General features: G+C 36.9%; 1 long non-coding RNA gene across 1 annotated transcript in view; it reads left to right on the top strand.

Annotated features, from left to right (window-relative positions):
• The window catches only part of LOC150067321 (uncharacterized), a 444,788-nt gene that overhangs the window by 256,156 nt on the left and 176,828 nt on the right, over window positions 1–11,804 (top strand). The window lies entirely within an intron of this gene.

Raw genomic sequence — 11,804 nt, 5'->3', positions numbered from 1 at the left:
AGTGTGGTTATAGTAGGGAGGAGATCCAATCCTTCATCTGTACAGAGGGACAACTATACATTTAATAATATACTTTACTTGTAGCATAATAATATGTTGTATAACAATATATACTGCAGAATAATATACTGCATTGTAGCATGATATATAGTCTGTAGAATTATTATATGTCAAAACAGTGTATAATACATCTACGTGGTACTACAGAATAGAAGTTGTCTCCTATATGACTATAGTAATACTAATATGTAATGTTTATTGGATTTACTCTGTGCCGGTCACCATGTCTGTGTTTTATTAAGCTGACTGATTCAGTATTCATGGAAGCCATGAGTTACCATGAGGTGTTATTCCCATTTTCCCCTGACTAGCTCCATGAACCTGAGAGCTCATAGCTCTATGCAGTAGAGCTGTGGTATTTGAATCTATACTCAAACTCCCACCACAGTGTGCCATTGCTAAAGATGACAGGTTTATGAATGACCATAAAAAGGGAAGCATGACTTTTAAATAAATAGTAACATGAATCATTATTATTCCTTTCTAGCTTCTTATTGGCCAAACATTTGTCTACACATTTTAGTTTTTGAAATCGTATTTGCTGAGATTGAATTCTTATTATAGAATATTACTCATAAAAATTGTCCAAATTTTGAAATTGAGTAGGTCAAACATCTCTAATGATTGAAATATCGGAGATTTTTTAAATCACTTTTAATGTCAGGGTCATTCAGGTTAGAGTGAAATTGAAAAGTTCTTTTGATAAGCTTGATATTAGGTTATGTACAGAAGTTATAAAGAAGAGACTTATGGTAATAGTTATATTACTTTAGTTAAAATATATGGCCCTATTCATGTGTAGTATGTGCATGTGATATTAGTTATATATACACTGTAATATGTAATGCTATGTGCTAGTACTATATACACACACACTATATATATATACATACAGTATGATGCAGTTAAGGCAATATTTATACATGCAAGCTGATCATTACTGTTGATGGTTAATGACACTGGCAGATGGTGGTAAGAGAGATAATTATTTCACTCACTTTTTTTTGTTCAATTGGCTGTCTATAGATTTTCTCCTCTCCTCTTCTTCTCTCCCTCCTTCCCTCCTTCCCTCTTTCCCTCCTTCTTTTTTTCTTTTGTGTGCAGCCACTAGGCTTGAACACAAGGCCTGGGCTCTGCCCCTCCAAATTTTTGGTCCAGGCTGGCACTCTACCACTTGAGCCACACCTCCCCTCCTGACCTTGTGGTGTCTAATTGGAGATAACAGTATCTATCTTAGACTTTTTGGGCCTGCTAGCTTTGCTTTTTGATCCTCAGATTTTAGCCTCCTGCGGATCTAGGATTACAGATATGACCTGTTGGGTACCTTTTTGGCAGTCCATTTATAAACTCAAATTATTTAAGAAAATGTTTAAGTTCCCCTCAAAAAGAACAAACTGAGATCTGGACAGCATGTTGTGTGTGTGCTTTAGAATGGAAGTTTTAAGATCGCTGTGTGACCAAGTGACTCTATTTGAGACATGTATGCTTTCTGACAGATTTTTCTTTCCCCCACTAACAATGACCATAAATAGTTTATTCCCTCACAGAGTTCTCACTGTGATGTGACACCCCTCATATCTATCTAGCCAGATTTGTTGTCTGTACTTTTAAATTAGAACTGACTAGGCAACAGTGTACATGGCATTGCAACTTCCAAGGCCCTCTCAAGAAACCCAAGCCACTCTTGTGATAAACCCTTACAGAGAAGACCTGGGACCTTGCCTTATTGAGCTCAGAGCCAACAACTGTCCCCCACTTGACTAGGGGATGAAAAATGAAGCATTTTTGCATTTTAATGTTTTTAATTAATAACCTAAGTTCATGTGATTACAGTAGACCAAGTAAAATAGTTTAATACATTTTATTTTAAAACAGTTCTCATTTCCTTGACATTATTAATATATAGAGAACACAAGGGCATCACATAGTTGCATAATTTTAAAAAAATGCTTATCTGGTCTCTTTAATATTCTCACAGTTTTACTAATGAAATCACACAATACTCACTTCATGTTTAAAAGTAAAAACAAAGGCTAAAAAGGATAAATGTAAATTCGTATGTGCAGCTAAATTAAACTTTATCTGTGGCAAATATTTATACTTAAATATTAACTTAATTCTGTACTGCACCAGCTTAAACATAATTTCCAAATGCTAATTACTTCTGAATTCTTGGCCTAATATTAAATCAAGTTAATCTCTCATAGTTCCTAAGTAAGGTAAAGTAATGAAGTATTTTATATATGTGTATATGTATAAGTGGACGTAAATGTAAACATTCGCCTCTCGAATATTTTTGCAGCCTGAGTAACTGGGATTAAAAGCATGAACCACCAAAATCTGGTCCTCCAATGGAGACTTTCTTTCCCACTGATAAGCTTTGTATTATACGAAGATGTTTGTGTATGATTCACATGCATCAATGATCTCTTTCTCAGTTCTTTTGGAGAAACATAGTCAATCTGGCTAAATATTATGATATGAGCCACTGAGACTGTTAGGAACAGTAGTGACAATGGAGTTTGATGATATATCAAGGTAATCGATATGTTTTTTGTTTATCAAGCATAAGAGAGTGTAGCTGTTGACCAAACAAATATGAAAGAGGATAATCAGGGACAAAACATGTGTGGATGTAAAAAATAGCAAAACACACTGGGATCTATCACAACAGGATTAGGAGTGGTGTTGTAAATGCATCATTCTGTTTTCTTGCCAACTCAGAGAAATAAAAACAGCTACTCTTCTTGTGTGCCTCCACTTCTACCCCTTTCCATTTTGGATTCTTAGCTGGCTTCTTACAGAATCATTTTCCTGTGTGGCCTTCTTACTGTGCCTTGCTTCTGTGAGAATTCAAGAAGCAGATGAGATGAGAGGAGTCAAGCCAATGTAATAGAAATGATTATTATTTAAAAGTATATATCTTTATTGTATCATTCTCTTTTGATTGAAAGTCTAGATTTTGTAATCAATATGCTCACATAATAATAATAACAACAGCAACACATATTTGTCTTCTAAACCAGGATGCTAATTAAACACCACACCTATCAATAGTGCTAATAGAGATGTAAACTGCTTCTGAGAGATGGAATAGAAAAATCCCAAAGACCCCTGCTCTGGAGGACACTAAACAGTGTTGTATTTAATGTAATAGTTATATTTCATGGCCTATGAAGATCTAGTTCACCAATTGCTCTGTTAATCAGTTTTGCCATCTGCTAGTTTCTTAATTAGTAAATTGAATATAGAAATTCTCCTTATGTGTAGTTCTAGTTTCTATGGTTTCAGTTACCTGAGGCCAACCTGTTTGAAAATAGTAGGCAAAAAATTTTAGACATAGCAAGTTCATAGGTTTTTTAAATGCTGTTTTGTGTGATGAAATCCTTCATCATTCCAGTGAATCTACACTGTGAATTCTTCCTATCCATCATTTAGTAGCTGTGTCAGGTATCAGATTGACTATTATAAGCACCGAAGTTCGTGTGTGTGTGTGTGTGTGTGTGTGTGATGGTGGGATGGTGTGATGACACTGGTACTTTCTCAGGGTTTGCCTTTTTTTTTTTGTGGGTCAAGGAGCTTGAACTCTGGCTCTGGATATTGTCCCTGAGCTTGTCAGCTCAAGGCTACCGCCTTACCCCTGAGCCACAGCCTTACTTCTAGTTTTCTAGTGATTAATTGGAGATAAGAGTCACTTTCTTTAGTGCCCAGGCTGGCTAGGAATACATGCCTGGCTAGCGTTTGCCCTTTATTTTTTGCTGACACTTGAGCCATGCTTCCACTCCTGGCTTTTTACTGGTGCTGGCTGGCTTTGAACTGTGATCCTCAGATCTCAGCTTTTTGAATAGCTAGGATAACAGGTGTGAGTCACTGTGCCCAGCTATAAAGTGTGTTTTGAGAGTAAAAAGGTGAAAGTTAGGAAAAATAAAAGATGAGCATTCCTAGATTTGTAGTATGGATATATTTATGGTTGAAAGTGTAAAGAAGGAAAAAAGAATTCATGCTGGTTTTGCTGCCATATCTTACACTGTAAAAGTTAACGGTGACAGTGAATGCTAAATGCTAAGACAGCGCAGCACTCTCCACTGTTTGAAGTTTCTACTGGGGGTCTGGGATATAACCCCTGAGCATAAACAAGGACTCCCATGTGTGAACATTGGGTTTATAACTTTTGGTAAAACTATACTTTGCCGAATACTTTTCAAGTTTATTTTGGGGGGTACAAGTCCCTAGAGACATTTTCTTTCTTTTTTTCCCCCCAGCTTGTTTTTCTATTTTAAGGTAGACTAGCTAGTCCAGGCTGGCCTTAAACTGCTAAACTTTCTACTTCAGCCTCATGAGTGTTGGACTGACTGGAGTATGCCAGCACACTTACTAAAGGATATCATTTCATGTCCAAATAAATTTGGGAGACTGTGACTATTATTTATCAAAATAACCACTTCCTTGCCCTTGCCATTAGCGCCTATCTCGCTCTCTGCCTCTCTCTGTCTCTGTCCCTGTCTCTCTCTGTCTCCCTCTCTCTCCCCTTTTCTTACTCTTTCTCTTACTCTCTCTCATACATACACACACAACAAACCACATACACATACACACACACACTTCTGAATGTTCTAACATATTTGATCCCTTCCTTCTTCCCTCTGTCCCTCCTTCCTTCCTTCCTTCCTTCCCCCACTCCCTCCTTTTTTTCTCTTCTTTCCTTCCTCTCTCCTTTCCCTCCACTTCCCTCCCCTTATTGTTATATGAACATCTTATTGGCTTTCCATTAAAATGCTGACCTCATCATATTACATTTTTTGTAGGCATTTCTATATTTATTTATTTTTTCATATATTTATTATTGTAATTAATAGAAGGGTTACATGATATTTTTCAGATAGATGGTGCATTAATTCCCATACATTGATACCCTTCCATATGTCTTGGTCCCCATTTCCCTCCCCCCCGCCCTCACCCCTCATCTTGTTTTCCCCCCTTCCCTATCCAATTTCAAATCATATTACATTTTGTATTAATGTCACACTCCATGCCTATCTTATTTTCTGTCTGATCTCTAGCACTTAGAATTGTGCTGCACATTCAAGAAAATCTTGAACAAATAGCTCATCCTATGAAATAACAAATTAATTTCATGCGAAAAAATGCGAAGATTGTGCTTGTCAATGATGAGTGGTAAACAGAGGTTGAATGCAGCCATTGTCTTAAGGGAAAAATGAGTTAGGATTAGGGGAGCCAGGGTTCATACGTTAATTTTACCTGAAGTTTTAACCCTTTGTAAAGAGTTCTTAACTGATGCAGGGCTAGTTTCCTCCCCACACTTTTATATTATACATTATATTTTGCCTGCATAACATATAAATGGGGTTTTATTTTTATTCTATACAATACACATGTATTTATTAAGGTGCTGAAAATGTGCTCTGCTCTAAAAGTCTCAGGTTCTGTGCTTTAGGATTGCAAGAATCTCTATTATTCAGGAGGTTTTTAGTGATTTCTCTGTCCCTTTTTTAGTTTTTTTTTTTTAAAACATAAATTCCTTTAAGGATTAAGACAAAGATGGAATTGGGGAAATGGTTGGTTAGGCTAAGCATTGAGCCTGGCATTATGCTTTGTGTGGGCCAAATGAGTATTTAAATATTTGAATTATAGCCAGTTTTTAAATAAAAAAGAGATTTTCAAGTGAACATCTCTTTTCATTATGAAGCCAGCTCCACTTTCTCTCCTGGAGACAATCCTGTGAAAGGAAGGACATTCTCTTAGGTTCTCAACAATTCTTATCTCATTCATGACATGCCTTCAGCTTACTTACCTGACTGCATCTTTCAATACCTCAATGTACATTACTATCATTCTCTGCATAATAATGAATTAGCTGCAATAGTTTTCTTCCCAGCCACTGGGGCAAGGTTTCTGAAGTAGAAAGTTCTTCTTCTTCTTCTTCTTCTTCTTCTTCTTCTTCTTCTTCTTCTTCTTCTTCTTCTTCTTCTTCTTCTTCTTCTTCTTCTCCTTCTCCTTCTCCTTCTCCTTCTCCTTCTCCTTCTCCTTCCTCTTCCTCTTCCTCTTCTCCTTCTCCTTCCTCTTCCCCTTCCCCTTCCCCTTCCCCTTCCCCTTCCCCTTCCCCTTCCCCTTCCCCTTCCCCTTCCCCTTCCCCTTCCCCTTCCCCTTCCCCTTCTCCTTCTCCTTCTCCTTCTCCTTCTCCTTCTCCTTCTCCTTCTCCTCCTTCTTCTTCTTCTTCTTCTTCTTCTTCTTCTTCTTCTTCTTCTTCTTCTTCTTCTTCCTCTTCTTTTTCCTCCTCCTCCCCCTCCTCCTCCTCCTCCTCCCCCTCCTCCTCCTCCTCCTCCTCCTCCTCCTCCTCCTCCCCTTCCTCCTTCTTCCTCTTCTTTCTTCTATAAGGGCTATTGTCATCTTTACGGTAACCATAAATGTAGGAGTCTTAGAATTTTGTAGACACCCAGCTAACTTGCTACCTAGTAAAGAAATCATTTCAGTCCATCTTTGCATCAACCTCATAAAAAAGCAATAATCCTTCCTCTGTTTAATGAAGAAATGGGTCCACAAAAGATCACCTAACTAGTTACTGCAAAAGTATGGGCCATGTTTCACTGAAATTTGTTTTGACCTTTGAACCTCTTGATATCATACCCTACTGCTTCTCTTCACAAAGGTAAGATTTGTGTGTAGTTTGTTTTGTTATAGCCAGAATTTTTCTTTGCTCAGTTTTTGTTACTACTGCTACTGTAGCTACCTTGCCTTTCCACTAGATCAAAAATCTCAAGATAGCCCCATACAACTCTGATATCACCCACTTCTAGAGGCCTGTGACCACGTTTTATGTAAATGACATTGACCATGGGATGGATATCTCTATCTCTATCTATCTATCTATCTATCTATCTATCTATCTATCTATCTATCTATCTATCTATGTGCATTGTGTTTGCCTATAGAAAATCAAGGTCTAATTGTGGAAGATACTTGCACTGAGAGGTGTCTTGGTTTGTTTTCTGTTGTTATAATTGCATGCCTGAGACTGGGTTTATTTCTTATAGCTCCATATGCATAGAAGTCTAAGAATGCGGTGCCAGCATCTGCTTGCAAGCTGGTATGAATCTTCCTACTGAATCATAACATAGAAAAGTGTGAGGGAGAGGAAGTGTGCTAGGTCAGATCTTGCTTGCCTTTTCTTGCAGTGTCACTAATGTCATACTGGAGGCCTCCTGGCCTCATTGTATCCTAATTACCTCCCACTCTGTATACCAGGCACCTGCAAATTTATATTAAATTTTCAACATGTGAATTTAAGGAGAAACCCAAATCGTAGAAGTAGATTTATGAACTGAACAGGTATAATTATCTTTAAAAAATAGGTGTAATTTCAGAGTGGAGAAAGAATAAGGAAATGTCTTCTAATGATAGCTAAGGAACTTAAGCATTCCTTCATGCTAATCAATACAACTAATATTTCACATGCTTTATTTTTTCTTCATTTAAGCTTCACAAGACTCCATAAACTAGAATTATTATTATTCATCTTTTACAAGTGAGGAAACAGACCTGCAAAAATGTTAATTAGCTTGCTCAAGGCCACAAAGCAAGTAAAGGTAGTGCAGGCCTTTGATGCTGAGCAGAGAGAGGGGAGTACAAGTTCTTAACCACATCACTGTATGTGAAATGAACATAAGAGAATAATTCTAGGCATGGAAAGAAAAGGATTTCAACTCATTACACCCTAAGGAATGCAAATCAGTTAGAGCACAGTATATGAAGAAAATAAGGAAAAGAATGGATAACTACAGGATTTCCACATGGAGAATAGGGCAGAAAACTGGTAAGTAGGCTGCCACTTAACCAAAACATACATGATAAGCATTATTCTTTAAAAAAAAAAACTCTTGTATAATATATTCAATTTGGCATAAGTGGGAAAGGAGGAAAGAGCCAGTAAATGTTCAGGTGATAAGCATGTGGATAGTCATGGAATTTATTCATTCAGCAGTTAGTGTTTGAGTGCCTCCTAAGTGATAGACATTGTTCTAGTTACTGAGGATAAAATATTCACATCTTTTTTCTAAAATTAATTTCATTTGTATCTATATGTATATCTCTCTATATATGTATCTCATAACTGATTGGAAAAATAACCAGACCCCCCAAAATTAGTAGGTATAAAAGATACTTTAAAAATAATGAGCAGTCCAGTATGGTGGTATACACATAACCTCAGTAATTAGAGAAGCAGAGATATGAACATTCCTAAGCAAGGCCAACCCAGGCAAAAAAAAATCTATGGAATCTGTTTACTCAAGTGGTAGAACAAAACATGAATCACTGAAATAAGAATCCCAAAACCACCAAACGAAACAAACCAGTGATGACCAACAAAGTTTATATAGTTTTATATACTAAACAAGGTTCGGACTATTTTCCCATATAGTTGGTATTGCTTCATTTTCTGTCAGTAGGAGCTTCTTCTGGATGATATCTGCATCTTTTTTTATTATAACCTTAATAGTGTTGGACAGTTTTACTGCTAATATTACTTTGTACACTTTCTGTTATAGGCATTTTATTTTATTTATTTTGTAGGAAATGTTATATCAGGATAAAACTCTGGGTGTTAGAAGGCTTGCTATTCTTTGGACATGTCTTTCTTTTCCCCTTAAGCCTTTTAAATAGTCAAATCCAGCATTATTTTGGAGATAAATGGAAATCTTTTCAGGATCTTTCAATTTATATTCAAGACTATAAAGCTTTAACTTAGCCTCTTCTATCTAATATCCTAACCCCCTTTCTCCTATTCTTAGGATGACAGTACTGGCTTCAAGGACATAGGGATATACGAATTAGGCCATCACAGATTCATAATAATACAAAAAATCCTGTCAACTGATTCTACAATGCTAGAGGATGTTTTTGTTCTTTTTTTCCCCCCCAACAGTGGTAAGGATGAGCATCAGGCTAACAATTTACCTAGCTTTTCCTGCATGGTGTCAATGGATCCCTAAGGGATGGATTAGAGGTGGTTTCTCTTCATACGAATGTCTTAAGAAATAAATGAAGGAATAACAGACTTCAATATTATCTTTCTGTTCCCCATCCTCATTAAGAGCAAGACCTTCAACAACAGTAGCAGCTTACAAAATTCAAAGAGAAAGACAATGTGCTTCCTGACAGAACAATACATTATCTCTAAAGTAGTCTTTCAAAAAATCGATTCTGAATCTAATCATCCCTTGGATCTAACAACTGATAGAAAAAAAATAGACAACAGGGACTTTTTAAGGACTACCAGGGATGCAATTAGCAAAATCCAGATGGAGAAGAACTGAAGACTCTGAAGATCAAATAACAGTGTTCTTGACAAATATGAGGCGAATGAAAGAGGGCCATATTGATTAAGCAGATTCATTAGCTAAATTAAATGTGCTAATCTGGGAAATAAAAGGGGGAGAATCAAGCATTTATCTTGTGTTTTCTGTTAACATTGTGATAGAGAGCAGACTCCCTACTCTTCCTGACCGTAGTACCTATCTCCTGATCATTTTTTTGCATACGTTTTGGATATTGATGCACATTTTGAATATTGAATGGATCTCCATAGAGACTTGCTTTGCAATTGGTAATGACCCCATGATTATAGTGATAATAAGGGTGGTAATAATGATAACAAATTTTTTGAGCCCTCTCAAGCAACCGTGTATCATTCCATTTACTCTCCCGATTCTGCTGCTGAACTTTCGTTACTATTGGCCTCTTACAGATGAGATTAAAAAGGCTTGGAGAAGTTGAATAAATTGTTCATTCTCTCTCAGCCAGTCATCAAGCAGGAGACTTCACTCCTGAGAACTCAAGTCTTTGCTCAAAGATAATACCTTCCCTAAGTAACCAGTTTACTAATACTGTAAAAGAAAAGAGTATCTTTTTGGGTTGCCTGTTCTCTGACACCACAAAGAATAGTTCACCAGGGAGGCTCCCTAGTTTCTAAAATGAATAGCATGAATAGGAAACATAATGTTCGTGCACCTTTTATAGCTAAGGGATCCTTGATTTTTGCATTGAGATTGGAGTTCTGCTTTAAATGGATTGCCATTTCAGGATTGCTTCAGGGATCAATGGAGGTAGACAGGAATGTTTTAGTCTAATAATATTAACCTGAATATATAAAATATACTATCTTGGGACATAATGTTCTTTCACATTAGGGAGTAAGAAGGGGGGAAAATTAAAATCTAGAGCAGAGAGGTAGAAAGGTGAAGAGAAAAATAGGTTATGGAAATGAGAAGTCAACTTGGGGAATAAGCTCGATGAATAATTAGTGAGAGGAGGAGTTAGGTTTAAGGCCTGGCTCCCTTTCTAAATTGCTTACCACATGGCACAGGGAAAGGCACCATTACAGCATTCATGACAGCATTAATGCTAATAATGCAAACACCTCTAATGTGCTTTGGAAGCCTGCGAGACTGCTGCTCAGATGATCTTACTCCTACTTAGTATACAGGTCTGGTTTTGGCACTCAGTGAAGGCTCACTGGGCATAATTTGGGTGGTTCTAGCAATTATCTCACACTCTCTTCAGGACACAGCAGGACTGGGCAATGTTATACCAAGATCATCTCATGCTTGTGATTTACAAAAGGAGAATGGATTGCAATCTTTGATTACCAACGGCTATTCTTGAATCTGTGCATCTACCAGCCACAGGAGGATGTTAGTGGATGTATAGTTTGATTGTATTGAACAATACGTGCTTGATACTGTGCCTACATATATTTTGAACACTAGGCATTTTTTCCTGAGATTGACTATTAAGCATTATGTTTGATGTATGAAGTATAGAATAATGGAAAACTAATGATGACAATATTTTTTAAAATTGTATTTTATTGTCAGGATAATATATAGAGGGGTTACAGTTACATTCGTCAGGTAATGGGTGCATTACTTCTCGAACCTTGATATCCTTAAGCATGGAAAGATTAGGTAAACTTTAAGGTATGACTTAGAATAGCCAAGGGTATTTTAACATTGCACTGAACCAAAGTGCAATGTTAATTTAAGACTCCTTATCACATGGCTCACATGTGCACGCGTGCACATGCACGTTCACGGGCACACACTAACAGATACACACACATCTTTGGATTCTAATCCTTTGTCTTATCTTCTAGTGTTTTCTGGTTGACACTCTGACTTGGTTTACAGTTTCACAGAATAGAGGCTGAAGGGTTATGTTCCATTACCTCCATCTACTTCTCTGTTACTGATAGTTCTGCATTCATTAAGCGCTGATTTGATACTTACCATAAAGGGACTTGATAAATTCTTGGCAACAGAAACAACCAACCTGACAGGCTCCTGGAATATGTTGAGTAGTTTAGATACCAGTTTGTGTAACCCCTGTGAGCCTGGGAATCTTGGAAGAAAATAAAATGAGCTGCAGATTGTGATTTGATTTAAGTCTATGTGCCAGTCTCAGATTTTTTAATCTAAACACGAAGTTTACTTCAGGTAGTGAACAAAACAGTTATTTTTATTTGGCCCTGAATTAAGTCTGCCTGGGTAGCTTGTTTTGGATAGTATTTCCTCTCTGCAAGGGCAAGAAGTCAATGCATTTGCTTTTGTGGTGATTTAATATAAAAGAGCTCTCCACCTTTAATCAAGATAACCAAAAAACACATTGACGTACATTAAAAACAACATAAGTGCTTATAAACAAGGTTGAGACAATTTCTTAAAGGAATC

This window comes from Megascapheus bottae, chromosome 2, assembly GCF_031878675.1.
Source record: "Megascapheus bottae isolate mThoBot1 chromosome 2, mThoBot2.hap1, whole genome shotgun sequence".
Classification (NCBI taxonomy): Eukaryota; Metazoa; Chordata; class Mammalia; order Rodentia; family Geomyidae; genus Megascapheus; species Megascapheus bottae.
This window is presented reverse-complemented; position numbering and strand designations above follow the sequence as displayed.